Source organism: Colobus angolensis, unplaced genomic scaffold, assembly GCF_000951035.1.
Source record: "Colobus angolensis palliatus isolate OR3802 unplaced genomic scaffold, Cang.pa_1.0 Scaffold852, whole genome shotgun sequence".
NCBI classification, from domain to species: domain Eukaryota; kingdom Metazoa; phylum Chordata; class Mammalia; order Primates; family Cercopithecidae; genus Colobus; species Colobus angolensis.
The window spans coordinates 43,636-59,379 of record NW_012122399.1 but is presented as its reverse complement, the minus strand read 5'-3'; positions in this window follow the sequence as shown (position 1 = coordinate 59,379).

The following is a 15,744-nucleotide window of genomic DNA, read 5'->3' as shown; positions in this document are numbered from 1 at the left end:
TTGAAAGAGACAGAAATGAGTCTAAAATTCAAGGAAAGTTGTTGTTTGATTGAAATTATAAATTTGGTAGTCATCGGCATAGCTATAGTTCAGTTTCTAACCAACTGCAAAGAAAAAAATAAAAACTTTGAAGAACAAATGGGCCAACAAATTGACATTCAGGTCACTGTTAACTTTTCTTATCGCTCAGCCTGAGGCCATTGTCCTTTTATTCAGGTTTTCCTTTGTTCTTTAGAGGGTGAATTAGCATGTTCTTTTAATGTTTCCATATAGAATTCTCATGCATTTTGAAGTGAAAGGGTTATAAATGTCATATATATTTTTTCTTGGCATTTTTATTTTCTTCAAGTAAGGAACATTTCACTATAAAGCATTTATAACAAACCTGATTTTGTTGGTCATATTCTCCAGCTACTAATTTTCCATAAAAACTTGCTTGGGGAAAAAAAAAGGAAAAACACTTTTTATTAGGATTTGAGCTAAACCGAGTTAGCTTGTTCATGGCCAAGAAGTCATTTATTGCTGATATGGCCTCTGCTGCTGATGGTCTTTCTCCATAAATCTAGCACATCCTGTGAAAGGTTAATGCTGCAGTTTAGCAGCCAATTCTATCCAAAGTGTAGTGAAAATTAGCATACTTTTTTTTTACTTAGTTATGTGTATGCATATCAAGAGTCTTTTTAAAATTCAGACTCGAAATAATCCAACATTAAATAAATAAATAAAAATAATTGATTGTGTCATGCATTATGCTAGAGTTTCATATTCCTAAACTCATTTAAGCTTCTCAATCATACTTTCCAATTGGTATTGTTATATTTAATAATGTAAATGAAGAAAATGGGTGCCTGAAAGGTAGGTCTTTCTCCAGAAGTGACAAGTAAGTCATAATTCCTAAGTCCAAAACGTCCAAAAAAACCCCAAAACATTATGGATAAATAATACTCTAGGAAGTCTTGAACATTTGTCATTGTGCGAGCAGAGGATCATTGAGAACTGGCTCTGAGAATCCCAAGAATTTTTCTTGCTGTCCTTTTGTTTATTGTCATTGTGTACATTTCCCTGATGCTTCAGAAATAATTTGGAGACTTTACAATGAAAGATGAGATCTTTATTGTGACAGGACAACAATCTAATTTATCTCTGACGTGTTTCCCCCTTTACCCAGCATAAACCGAGTGCCAGCTTAATGATGTCATTCCCTATAATGTAGAATATCAAACAAGGAAGAAGTCATTTGGGGTCTGCACTGGGGAAAATAATGAACCATGTCTTTCAGTTTCTTGTGAGCACCACTGCAAAGGTTCTTAAATTTATCCCTAGGGTTTCCAAAAGGTAGAGACTGAGTATTGCACAGAACTAGTGTAACTAGCCTCACAGGATCATTCTAAAGATAAAATGAGATAATTTGAGTAATGAGATCTAGCATAGTGACTTGAACTTAATATAGGATTTTCTTATTTTTTTCTTTCTATTTTTTCTGTTTCTAGGTTGATTACTTCAGGCTAGAATTTTGAAAGAAAATCTCTCTCTCTCTCTCTCTCTCTCTGTGTGTGTGTGTGTGTGTGTGTGTGTGTATTTGCAACTTTGGCTCTGCAAAAGGAAAAGTATAAAATTTTCTAGTTTCAGTTTTCTATACCCTAAGATTTAATTTCATCTAGGCCTGGAAAGAATAAAGCAAATTTTCAAATCTGCTGAAGTCAAAATATTAAAGTATCTGTGCTAAAAATACATAAGCAAAAACAGCAACAACCACAATATTCTAATGAAATGTAATAAGTATAAAATAAACTTATACAAAATAAAAAAGATAAAACAATAGAAAGGAATAAGCTAACAGAAGCCTTAAGCAATGTTACCCGATGAGAGTTTTGAAGGAATTTTGGAATTTCCAGGAGTTTATATGAAAAAGTGTAAGTTTGGGAAAGAGAAAATTATGGGCAGATACCGAAGGCATAAGTCATGTAGCATGTTTGGGAAACTTCACAGAATTTGGCACTGGTGAAATAAAAAGGACAAAATTCTACATTGAGGCTGAGTTCTGATTGTGGTCTACCTTCTATGCAAAGGAACTGGACTTTTCCCTCAAAACAAGGAGAGCCTTTGGAGAGCTGTAATCATAGGAATGCCAGGATCTGGCCTAGACTTAAAGATTAATTTTGGGTCAGGATAGAGTTGCTCAAATTCAAAGACAAGTTTTATTGTTGATTCCTTTCTACCCCTTACAACCTCCCATAGCAAATGAAGACAACAATCTGTTCATTTTACTCATTAAATAAATTTTGAAGCTGGCTCTTCCTCTCTATTGCTTCTGACACAATCCTGATCTGAGCCACCATCACGTGTTACTTGGATGTTTTAACTGGTTTTCTGACTTGTCTCTCAAGAAACCCTTTATCCCCAGATCCAATCTATACAACACCTAAATGTCTTTTTAAACTACAAATCTGATCATGTGACTCCTTTGTTTGAAACCATTCAATGCCTTCTTCTAACACTTAAAACTGTGCAAAATAATCTACAAGTCCAAGAGAAATCTGGATACATTCTCTCTTCAGATCTACTCTGTGCCACTGACCCCCTGGTTTCCCAAACTCCAGCCCAATTATACTTTGCTCAGCCCTTGGCTCCAACAATACTAATTCTGCCTAGATGCTATTCCTCCTGATTGGAACACTTCTTCCCAACATCACCTAGCAACATCAACCCTGCCTTCCCTTCAGCTTCAGACTGCTTTTTCCCTACTCCTCATCATGCCTGCAGTTACCTATCCAATGCTTACCTTCCTGGCTCAACTGGAAATATACAGGGGCCTTGTCTTATTTGCTGGCGAAACCCATATTAATAGCATAGCACCTATCATGTTGTAGATACTTAATGAACTTCTACCAAACAAACGTGCTGAATAAATGAATAAAGTGGCTTGCTGTCACTGTGCTACAAAGCCACAGAAAGCATCATCCCTTGTCCTCAGAGAACTCACAATCCACTCGGTGAGAGAATAATGAACAAAATGTAAGTCGATGTTTCATCCTCCTTCATAGGGATGAGCACATGCCATGGTAACACAGAGGAAAGAGTGAATAAAGAAATGTATTTGTGGCAGAGGTGAAATTTGAATTAGTTCTGAGAGGAAGCATTGAAGACACGGTAGTCAAGCTGCCAGAACCTCAGGAAAAGGAAGGAGGCAAGGATGCGTGCAATATAAAATAAATCATGAGTCATTACTGTCCATGGACCCAATAATTACATATTTGAGTATTCAATAGTGACATAAAAAAGCATAGAGAACAGTAATAGGTTTTATTTCCCTGAAGTAGAAAGAAGTGTGAATTGTCTGTGCTGTGAAGCTGGTGTGCAGAGTGGTTACTTTGGTAGTGAGTGGGCCCAATTGTCTGCCAAACATCCTTACTGCTTAATGGTATCATGGTTTTAAAATGTATTGCCATACACACATTCATAGTTTAATTTACTACATCTGATATGTTGTATGTGGTATGTAGATACTCGAACATCTTACAGCATAACTATTAATTTGAAGAAGCCCAATCTAAATGTTAAAATACATATCATGTATAGCTAGTAAATGTATATATGCTCATATATGTATAGTCATATGCACAGAGTATATAGTAATAAAATAATCCTATTATTTATCTTATACTACACTAAATATTTTTCACACATTATCTAATATTATTTTCACAATGTTCCCCAAGGTACTGATGTTCATATACCCATTATACAGATTAGTAAACTAAAGGTTTGATAAACCATGTCCTTTATCTGAGGGTTAGAACGAGGATTTTAACTCATGTTTTCCAGCTCCATAGCACATTCCCTAATACGATACACTGCCAAAATAAATACATTTGATATTTAATTATACAATAGAAATGAGGAAAACTGTTAAGGTTTTTCAATGCAATAAATGAGAGAGGCAATATTCTTTTTTTTTTTTTTTTACTTTGAGTACACACAACCATTTTATTTTTCACTTTCAGTACAGGATTCAATAAATTATATAATGAGATATTCAACAGTTCATTATAAAATAGGCTTTGTGTTGGATGATTTTGCCCAACTGTAGGCTAATATAAGTGTTTCAACTATGTTTAAGGTAGGTTAGACTAAGCTATGATGTTTGGTAGGTTAGGTGTGTCAAGTGTATTTTCCTTTTTTCTTTTTTTTTTTATTATACTTTAAGTTCTAGGGTACATGTGCATAACGTGCAGGTTTGTTACATATGTATACTTGTGCCATGTTGGTGTGCTGCACCCATCAACTCGTCAGCACCCATCAATTCGTCATTTATATCAGGTATAACTCCCAATGCAATCCCTCCCCCCTCCCCATGATAGGCCCCGATGTGTGATGTTCCCCTTCCCGAGTCCAAGTGATGTCATTGTTCAGTTCCCACCTATGAGTGAGAACATGCGGTGTTTGGTTTTCTGTTCTTGTGATAGTTTGCTAAGAATGATGGTTTCCAGCTGCATCCATGTCCCTACAAAGGATGCAAACTCATCCTTTTTTATGGCTGCATAATATTCCATGATGTATATGTGCCACATTTTCTTAATCCAGTCTGTCACAGATAGACATTTGGGTTGATTCCAAGTCTTTGCTATTGTGAATAGTGGAGAGAGGCAGTATTCTTATGGCATAGTTATGGTAGATAATGATAATAGTCCTTAAGATTCAAAGGCAACCTCCTGCATGTGTGTTGAGTTTGATGGTTTTACTTTCAGCAGGAAGCACAGCCTGCATGACTAAGCTTTCCCACTGCTGAGATTAATTTCAGGTATCAGAGGTGTACTGGTGTGCACTGATGGCTGGATCTAATGCTCCTGGAGGCACACCTATTCCTCATGTCATGATCAGTCTTTTCTGTTTGCCTTCTATGTATAAAATAGATTAAGCTTCCTTCTTATTGTCTTATAAAATATATTACAGAGAACTTAAAGTGAAATTGCTTTGTATTGCAGAATAAACGAAAAAAGCCAGATGAGAGTATTTGCAAATATGCATATTCTTTTCATGTTTGAAGGTTTATTCTTTGATTTAAAAAACATTAAAACATCTGTCCCACTCTAGGCCCTTTATATAAGTTGATTCATCCTTGCAGATCAGAAGGCCAATGATAATAGCAAAAGTAGAGGGATGTTTAAGACTTTCCTAGTAACTTTGCAGCTCTCTTCTCTATATCTCTTATTCTTTGCTTTTCTGCATATACATTTCCATTGGTCCACTGCTCCCATCTAGCTCATGAGACATCCTACCAGAGCTGTGATCTGATTGGTCCCTAGGTTAAGTGTACTGAAAGTTTTAGAGAAGGGCTTCACCACAGAACACTTCTAGACTTAGTCTGACTGCCTATCCTGATGTTCTTCCCATCAGTGTGGGCAGATTTCACATATTAATGATGCTCGGTGCTAGGGATTGTGGGAATAAAAGAAGTCACCTACATTAGATGAGGCAGAGCTTGTTTAGTCACTTATTTTATCAGAGCTTTCTAAAGTAACGGAATCAGCCATCATCACTGTGTTAGCTAGAAACTCATAGGTAGGCAGGGCAGTGGAAAACATCATAGTGAACAGAAGAGAAGGATTCACGTATGCTTTGACTTGAGGTGGTTGGCAAGAAGAAGCTGCAGTTGTGCTAACTAGAAGGAGGGCATCCCCTGTAATTGGTTTGGGGAGCATATTGGCTTTGTCTGGTTGGTCCTGAGGTGGAAGCAAAAATAAGGGAAGCTGTAGTCATTGAACAAATCCTATCTGTTCTGGGTCAATTGCTGCAGAGCTTTTGGTTTGGTTTCCTGGGGCTGATTGCTGCTGAGATTAGGGATCAGAGTACAGAGGTGATATTAGTTGGAAAGGGAAACCTTTATGCGGAAGAATCAAGATTCAACCATCCCCGAGTTTGAAGGATTAGTAGAAGTTTGCCAAATACCCAAACAAGGAAAGTGTGTCACAGAGAGAACAGCAGGCACAGAAGTGTGAAACAACAAGGCATGTGAAGGCATGTGAAAGGGGCTGCTCAGCACCGGACGTGTAAGGCTGAATTGGATGCACATTTTGCGTATATAAAACTCTTTGCAAGGATAATTGTAATTGTCTCGTTTCTATAATTAGTACTTATAATTACAACCCAAGAAATCAGTGTCCAGGGATAAATACATGATAAACAATATTAAAATGTTTAATCCAGTAGTTTTAGAAGAGAATTTCTTTTAGCTAGTGACTCCAGGTGTCATGCTTTAGAACAGGGGTTTGCAAACTATGGCCCCCAGGCAAAATCAGGCATGCAGCATTTTTGAGAAGGTCTGCTGGAACACAGCCATATTCACTTATTTATGTATTGTTTATAGCTACTTTCACACTACAACAGCAGGGCTGAATCACTGCAACAGAAATTGTATGGTCTGTAAAGGCTAAAATATTTGCTATCTGGGTTTTTTTTTTCTTTCTTTCTTCCCTCGAGATGGAGTCTTGCTTTGTTACCAAGGCTGGAGTGTAGTGGTGTGATCTCGGCTCACTGCAACCTCCACCTCCCGGATTCAAGCAGTTCTCCTGCCTCAGCCTCCAGAGTAGCTGGGATTACAGGCACCAGCCACCATGCCCGGCTAATTTTTGTATTTTTAGTAGAAAAGGAGTTTCACCATGTTGGCCAGGTTGGTCTCAAACTCCTGATCTCCTGATCCACCTGGCTTGGTCTCCCAAAGTGCTGGCATTACAGGCGTGAGCCACCGCGCCTGGCCTGCTATCTGGCTTTTCACAGAAAAAGTTTCCCAGCCTTTGACTTAGAACGCAGGGCAAATGGAACAAAATGTATTCGAATTACTTGACATGAAAATAAACATAATACATGAATCCTATCGTGCATAATCTTCATAGGAGGTAATATCAGTCTCATAGTGTAGAAGAGGAAGGTGAGGCTGAAAGAGGTTAAGTAATATTTTGAGCAGAATATAACAAATCTCCAAAGTATGATTTTGATTTATGTCTAACTAGCTTCAAAGTCTTTCTACTTTGTCAGATTTTCCCAGTTGTAACTTGCTATTTAATTTAGCAAACATTGAATATTTACTTTCCCGGTACCTGGTAAGTCACTGAGGTAGGTTCTGTAGAGGTAAACTTGCCTTCAAGAAACTAAAATCTAGAGAAAGAACCAGAGAACCAGACAAACATGGCAAAGCATGAACAAAGGCAGGCCATATAGGTTAATCAAGTGCAGAAGTTAAGAGCCTACCTGTCTTGAAGTCCTGGATCTACTACAGGTAAGCTGGGCAACAAATCTAGTTATGGAATCTCTCTGTCATGAAACTTTCATGTCCATTTGGAAAAGATGATAGTTACTTGTCTTATGAAGATTGTGAGGAATAATGCATTATTTTATTCAATGTATACTACTGAGCATCTACTAGATACTCAAATGTGTCTTGGTTTGTATCTAAATTCATATGCTATAAAATCATGCAGAAAATGAGGAGTCATTATCTAATTTTAAGTAGGAAAAATGTGAATCGATACTAATACTAAAAACTAATAATTTCCTCAATGCCAGGCAATGTTTCCAGTGTTTTACATTTTCAGAAAACAATTATGAGATAATTATGAAGAAAACAATTCTTCACTTTTCAAGAAAGAAAACCAAGACAACGAGAAAGTAAGTAACTGGCCCACCCAAGGTGGATATGTTAGTGGATTTCCTATTCTCGACTTCTAGTCAAACACTATCAAAATTGACAACTAAAGAAATAATGAAATGCAAGAAAATGTTTATAGCACTTAAGAGGATAAATTAGTTTCTTAATGTCTAGATTTTATATTAAGTAAAGAGCTTGCAGGAAAAGTAACTGACCGTTGATGATTTTGATTATAATCAGTCAGCTATTTTCCATATTTGAGCAAAAATTGTAATTCACTTATCCAGTGAATTAATTCGCTTATCCAGTGCTTTCAGTGTAGATTCGCAGAGTCATGTAACTTATGTCATCTCTTATAAATTGAGATGAAAAATGAAGAAATGATTTATCTTAAAACAGTTCTATGTTGATAATATAAAAACTGACATGTTCATCTAAAATATGTTTGATAAGTTGCATTATACATGATTCATATCTTATATATAACTTATATATGATATTTGGTTTGGTTTATACACAAAGGAACAAATGTTTCTGTATAAGAAAGTTATTTTGCTTATTATAGAATTTAAAACTAAAATGATTCTTCCACGATGTCCATTTAGGAATTTAAATTTAGGAAACATCTGGCATGTTCGATGAGTATTTGCTTTGTATAATTGTGTTCGACATTTTAGTGCATTCCCTTTAGCAGTTTATTTCAGCAACCAACGCATGTGAACTTGTTTCTCGCTAAACGTTTACTTTAGCAAAGTTTTAGACCTCCAGATTTTAAGAAAAATTGCCCTGGCTGGAGTGTTGTGGCGTGATCTTGGCTCACTGCAAGCTCCACCTCCCGAGTTCTAGCCATTCTCCTGCTGCAGCCTCCCGAGTAGCTGGGAGTACAGGTGCCTGCTACCACGCCCAGTGAATTGTTTTTCTTATATCTTTGGTAGAGACAGGGTTTCACCATGTTAGCCAGGATGGTCATCATCTCCTGGTCTGGTGATCTGCCTGCCTTGGCCTTCCAAAGTGCTGGTATTACAGGCGTGGGCCACAGTGCCCAGCCAAAAGTGTGGTTTTTTAAACCCTGAAGACATAAATGTACCACTGAGAACCCAAAGAAAATTAGACTAACTGTTTAGTTTTGTGATGTCTGAAAAATAAAATCCTTTAGTTTCTTTTCATTTTTCCTCAGAGAATATAAACTGTGTTGTGATGTCAAACTCATTCTAAGTTTTGATGCCCATGGGCAAATTGTTTGCTCTAATTAAAACAAAATGAAGACAAATCTCTTACACGTAAATCTTTGATGGTGGTGGAAAATGTAGCTTCATGTTTTTAAAGTCTTCCCAGAAGTCAAAATGCCTCTCAATCTTGTAACTCTACTTTTTATAGCTACCTAAAATAATTATTAAGGCATATTTGATATACTGAAATCAATTTATGTTTGTGTTTTGTTTAATAATTGGGATCCTTGGGACCATTTGCTGCAAATATCCTATATTTTAAAAATATAGGATTTTTTTTTTAAAAAACTTTGTTTAAAGATATGTAGAAAAATATTTATACTTAAAAATATAAACTCCATTAACAAAAATTGTTCAACAAATCTATATTAATTCAATGCATTGTATGTTTAATTTTTGCAGTCAATTTTTCCTTTTCTTCTCTCTAATGATGTGATGTTATTCAATGTCTTCTGAAAACTTGAGCATAGAAAGTTGGAAGTATATAAAGTAAAACAAATTGTAAGGAGAGAATTTAGAATGCTAATTTTTGAAGGGGAAATATAAATTTTACAACTCTTAGTTTGCATTTTAAATTTATGTTATTACCTGTATTTAAGTATTTAAGTTGATTTTCACCAGTGTGTTAGTGTGTTTGTGTTGTTGTAAAAGAAATACCTAATACTGAGTCATTTATAGAGAAAACAGATTTATTTGGCCATTGGTTCTGCAGATTGTACACAATGCATAGTGCCAGCATCTGCTTGTGGTGAAGGCCTCAGTAAGATTACAGTCATGGCAAAATTTGAAGGGGAGCCAGCATGTCATTGGGCAAGAGAGGGAGCAAGAGAGAAAGGGAAGGTGCCACACTCTTTTAAACAACTAGATCTCCTGTAAACTCTTTACCACTCATTACCCAAGGGAGGGAACCGAGCCATTCATGAGGAATTTGCTCCTGTGACCTAACACCTCCCACAAGGCCCCACATCCAATAATACAGGTCACATTTTAATATGAGATTTGGAGGGGATAAAACATCCAAACTGTATCAACTGTTCACTGCTAACTACTAAATCAAAGAGTTACTTTTTTACAGACAATGGATTATTTCTTTCTTCATTCAAAAGAAAAATACTTGATTGGACCTTATGAGGAGAAAAATGTTAATCTCTTACAGTTTTTAATTAAATAAAATAATTTGAGGCTATTTTTATAAATTCAGGCCATCAAGGAGGACTCTAGACTCTAAAAAGATTCCAGACATTTTCTATAAACATATTTTATATATGTTTATATTTATTTGTTTATGTTTATATATATGTTTTTATACACACATATATACACATATACATACATACATACATATGCGTGTGTGTGTGTGCGCGCGTATAGTTGTTTTCATAGTAGATTTACACCACTGCCATCTGGGAGTAATTTCCTTATTCAATACAGAAGGATTTTTTCATCCTTCTAAATATTTTCTTCTAGCTCCGAGTGCCTGTGGCCCAAACCAAGAGATTTTAAAACAACAAAAACAAAAAGTTCTGCACCCCCATATGGGTTAGCTTTCTTTTCTAGTCTTTTTACTTGAGTTAAAATATTTGCTTTGAATTTAGACTGACAAAGATATTGAAGGACATCTAAAGTCATTTAGAGCACTGCTCCTGTGCCTGTGTTCAGTAGTTCCTCAAGTGGAGGTGATTGGAGATACTAGAAGAAAGGAATAAACTAGGGTAGCTCATATCACCCATTCCATGTTTTTTCTCTTTAGGATGTCCCAGCCTGAAGTGAAAATGAATTCTGTTCTGCCTCTGCTATGCTGTAAATCAATAAAGTTTCTGTTCCATATGTGACTGAGTAGGTAAAGGTGTCCTGTAATGGAGTGTAGTGTAGGAAAATCCCTGTTGCTAAGCACTGCGCCAACAACCCCGTGAACTACAAAGCTCACGTTTATTTCATTATGCTTTACTTCTATGTCTATCTTGAATTGTTCAGTATTCAGAGAAAACACAAAGGTAAGTTATTAACATTCTTCATTGCAACAGATTTTTTAGAACTAATTCTATATTGAGGAATGTCTTAAATTTTAACCAAAACCTTTGATAAATTACAGAGTTGCTGAATTTATCTAGATCTAAATCTTAAACTGTATCTATCATGTAGATGTATATGATTTATCAAGAGCTATTATCAGGGATATATACTTGAATCCTTTGACAATTTTCATAGTGCAACCAGAAAGTGACCCTTGAGATCCTTGACAGTGATTATATAAACATACCCCAATTTGCTGTCTCCAGCCTAATTATCACAGTTAAAATTTTGGAATCAAAATGGAACAAAGATAATAAGACTTGTAAAGCAGCAGACCTTACAAAATGTTAAAAACAATTTTATTTACATAGTGCATCCACACAGACCTAATTATATGTTTTAAACCTAATGTTTAACGTTATTAGCAAGTCAGAGAATTTAGAAAAATCAGTTAGACATAATTTTAGATAAAATAAGTATTAATATTAGTCATTAATATTAATCCCTATTTGATTAAATGACTCTATATGAAAATAACTGTCTTCGAATTATTTTCAGCTCACAAATTTTTAATGAAAGGAGATGGTGGCTGGGCTCATTGGCTCATGCCTGTAATGACAGCTCTTTGGGAGGCCAAAGTGGGCGGATCGCTTGAGGTCAGAAGTTCGAGACCAGCCTGGCCAACATGGTGAAACTCTATCTCTACTAAAAATATAAAAATTAGCTGGTCATTGCGGTGGATGCCTGTAATCCCAGCTACTCAGGAGGCTGAGGCAGGAGAATCACTTGAACAGGGGAAGCGGAAGTTGCAGTGAGCCGAGATCATGCTACTTCATTCCAACCTTGGTGACAAATCAAAACTCTGTCTCAAAAAAATAAATAAGGAGATGGTGTGTAATCAATATTTTGGGCCCCTCTTGTTAGCTAATATGTTTAAGCCTAGGTCAAGATAGAAACTGACCCAGATTATTAGCATGTTTCAGTGCATAATACTTTAAAATAATTCAACACTGACACGTAATACTATACTATTCCACTTAGATATAAACAGATGGTAAGAGAAATCTCATGTTCTTATCCTGGCATGGTGGCTCACACCTGTAATCCTAGCACTTTGGGAAGCCAAGTTGGGAGGATCTCTTGAGCCCAGGAGTTTGAAACCAGACTGGGTAACATAGTGAGACCTATCTCTACAGAAAATTTAAAAACTAGCTGGGCGTTGTGGCAAGCACCTTAGTCCTAGCCACTGGGGTGGCTGAGGTGGGAGAATTGTTTTTCCCAGGAGTTCAAGGCTACAGTGAGCTATGATTGTATCACTGCACCCCAGCCTGGGTGATACAGTGAGACCCTGTCTCTTAAATAAACAAAAAATAATCCCAGAACTCTAATGTTCTTACATGATATAGGACTTTTAATAATTAGCCGGGCATGGTGGCACACGCCTATAGTCCCAGCTACTTGGAAGTCTGAGACACGAGAATCGCTTGAGCCTGGGAGGCAGAGATTTCAGTGAGCTGAGATCATGCCACTGTACTCCAGCCTGGATGATAGAGCGAACCTCTGTCTCAAAATAAATGAATGAATGAATGAATGAATGTATAATGAAAGTTTTAACTTAACAAATTTTATTTATGCCTCACATTGATGAAGTTATAAGAACTAATAATACTAATATACATATACGATATTTTACAAAAAAGTTTTTTTTTTAAATTAAACCCTTATGATATACGAAGTTATTTATTTATTTATTTATTTATTTATTTATTTTGAGACGGAGTCTTGCTCTGTCACCAGGCTGGAGTGCAGTGGTGCGATCTCGGCTCGCTGCAACTTCTGCCTCCTGGGTTCAAGCGATTCTCCTGCCTTAGCCTCCTGAGTAGCTGGGACTACAGGCGTGTGTCACCACACCCAGCTAATATTTGTGTTTTTAGTACACATGGGATTTCACCATGTTGGCCAGGATGGTCTTGATTTCCTGACCTCGTGATCCACCTGCCTCAGCCTCCCAAAGTGCTGGGATTACAGGTATGAACCACCACACTCAGCTGCAAGGTGACTTAAATTAATCAACAATTTAATCTTAATGCACAATTTTTGTCATTTGTAATATTTTCCAATAGCTTATCTGAAATCGTTATGATCAGGTTTCAAACTAAGATTTCAAAGTCAGATTTCTTTGAAATCACAATTCAAAGATATTTAGATTTTAGAAAGGTAATGTGGTAAATATACTGCATATTATGGAATATCCCTAGTGGCAAATCATATGAATAATCACATGAACTGGGATCAGTAAAGACTACCCCTGCCTGGGTGCGGTGGCTCACACCTGTAATCCTAGCACTTTGGGAGGTTGAGGTGGGTGGATCATCTGAGGTCAGGAATTCGAGAACTGCCTGGCCAACATGGTGAAACTTTGTCTCTATTAACAATTAGCTGAGTGTGGTGGCAGGTGCCTTAATCCCAGCTACACAGGAGGCTGAGGCAAGAGAATTGCATGACCCCAAGAGGTGGAGGTTGCACTGAGCCAAGATTGTGCCATTGCACTCCAGCCTGGGCAACAGAGCAAAAACTCCGTCTAAAAAAATAAGACTATAAATACCTCTACATCAGCATAGATCAGATTTTACCAAACTTATGTTTAGGTATTCATAAATGTTGGATTTTGTAATTCCATATGAATAATTGTAGATCTGCATATATTTTCAAATACTGATAGTTATAATTCCATAGTTTATAAGTCCAATTTTTGGTTATTTTCATTATTAATACTTTTCCATTCATCTACCCTTTCTAAGAGAGAATATAATATGTTTCTTTTTTTTTTTTTTTATGAGATGGGCTCTCACTTTGCCCTCCAGGCTAGAGTGCAGTGGCACAATCTCGGCTCAGTGCAACCTCCAGCTCCCAGGTTCAAGCAATTCTCCTGCCTCAGCCTACTAAGTAGCTGGGACTACAGGCGCGTGCACCATGCCCAGCTAATTTTTGTATTTTTAGTAGAGACCAGTTTCATCATGTTGGCCAGGCTGGTCTAGAACTACTGACCTCAAGTGATCCACCCACCTCCGCTTCCCAGAGTGATGGGATTACAGGCATGAGCCACCGCACCTGGCCAAGAATACAATATGTTTCTAAGTTGATAGTCTATCAATTATCCATGTTTCTATGATGAATTTAAGTAATTTCTAATTTCTCCCTATTGAAAATAATGATGCAACAAATAATTTCATTTATGTATACTTTTGTTCATTTGAACAATTTCCTTAGAATAAATTCCAAAGCATAAGCCAGTAGATCAAAGAGAATTAAATCCTTTTATTTTTAAAAACATATTGGCAGATTTCCTCCAGAAAGCACTATGCTAATTTACAATGCGCCCAGAAAAATATTAGTATGCCTTTTTGGTAGTATTATTAACTGGACCATTGGTGTTCCTTTCTTATGCCCCTTTAATAGTGTAGGATGGTTCATTTACTCTTTTTTATATTAGCATTTCTTTAATCGCTACTAGTGAAAAGAATACAGTCCCATGTATACATGTATGTGTTAAAAGTGCATTCATTTTCTTTGTCCTTTTATTGATCAAGGTCTTAGTGGTGGCCATGTATATTTGAATATGTTTTTAGTTATTAACCCTTCTTCACGTTGTAGTTATTTTGGTCATTTTACTGATGCTTAATTGGTAAGAATCAATTTCACTAGGGATAAAAGTCAGAAGAACAGAAATTGTGAGTTCCTTTGTGAAGATTCAAGGACCTTCAAGGACCTCTGAACAGCCAAGGATAATCATTCCTATTTTTCATCTCCAATGGAAAAGAGAGCGCATTATACCTTTCTAGCCTATTCTGAAATAAATAATTAAATTTTAGTGTAAACTAACAAAGAAAACACTGCAAGTTAATGAAATGTAGTCTCTACAATTTGTTAGACTTTTTATTTTTTATTTTTATTTTTAGTTAGACTTTGTTTTTGAGACAGTGTCTCGTTCTGTTGCCCAGTCTGGAGTGCAATGGCTTGATCTCCACTCACTGCAACCCCTGCCTCCCAGGTTCAAGTGATTTTCCCTGCCTCAGTCTCCCTAGTAGCTGGGATTGCAGGTAGGCAGCACCACGCCCGGCTATTTTTGGTACAGACAGGGTTTTTCCATGTTGGCCAGGCTGGTCTCCAACTCCTGACTTCAGGTATCTGCCTGCCTCGGCCTCCCAAAGTGCTGGGATTACAGACCTGAGCCACCACACCAGGCCACAAGCTAATTTTTGTATGTTTAGTAGAGATGGGGTTTCACTCCATGTTGGCCAGGCTGGTCTCGACCTCGACCTCAGGTGATCCACTGGGCTCAGCCTCTCCAAGTGCTGGGAGTACAGGCCAGAGTCACTGTGCCCGGCCAGCATTTATGTTACTTAAATTACAAAGTAACCGGCCAGGCGCAGTCGCTCATGCCTGTAATCCCAGCATTTTCAGAGGCCGAGGCAGGTGAATCACCTGAGGTCGGGGGTTTGAGACCAGCCTGACCAACATGGAGAAACCCTGTCTCTACTAAAAAAAATATATATGTATATACAAAATTAGCTGGCGTCATGGCACATGCCTGTAATCCTAGCTACTCAGGAGGCTGAGGCAGGAGAATCGCTTGAACCTGGGAGGCGGAGGTTTCAGTGAGCCCCTCACACCATTGCCTTGTAGCCTGGGCGACGAGAGCGAAATTCATCTCAAGGAAAAAAAAAAAGAAAAGGAAAAAGAGGAATAGGAACAGCTCCAGTCTCCAACTCCCAGCGCGAGCGACACAGAAGACCGGTGATTTCTGCATTTTCAACTGAGGTACTGGGGTCATCTCACTAGGGAGTGCCGGACAAT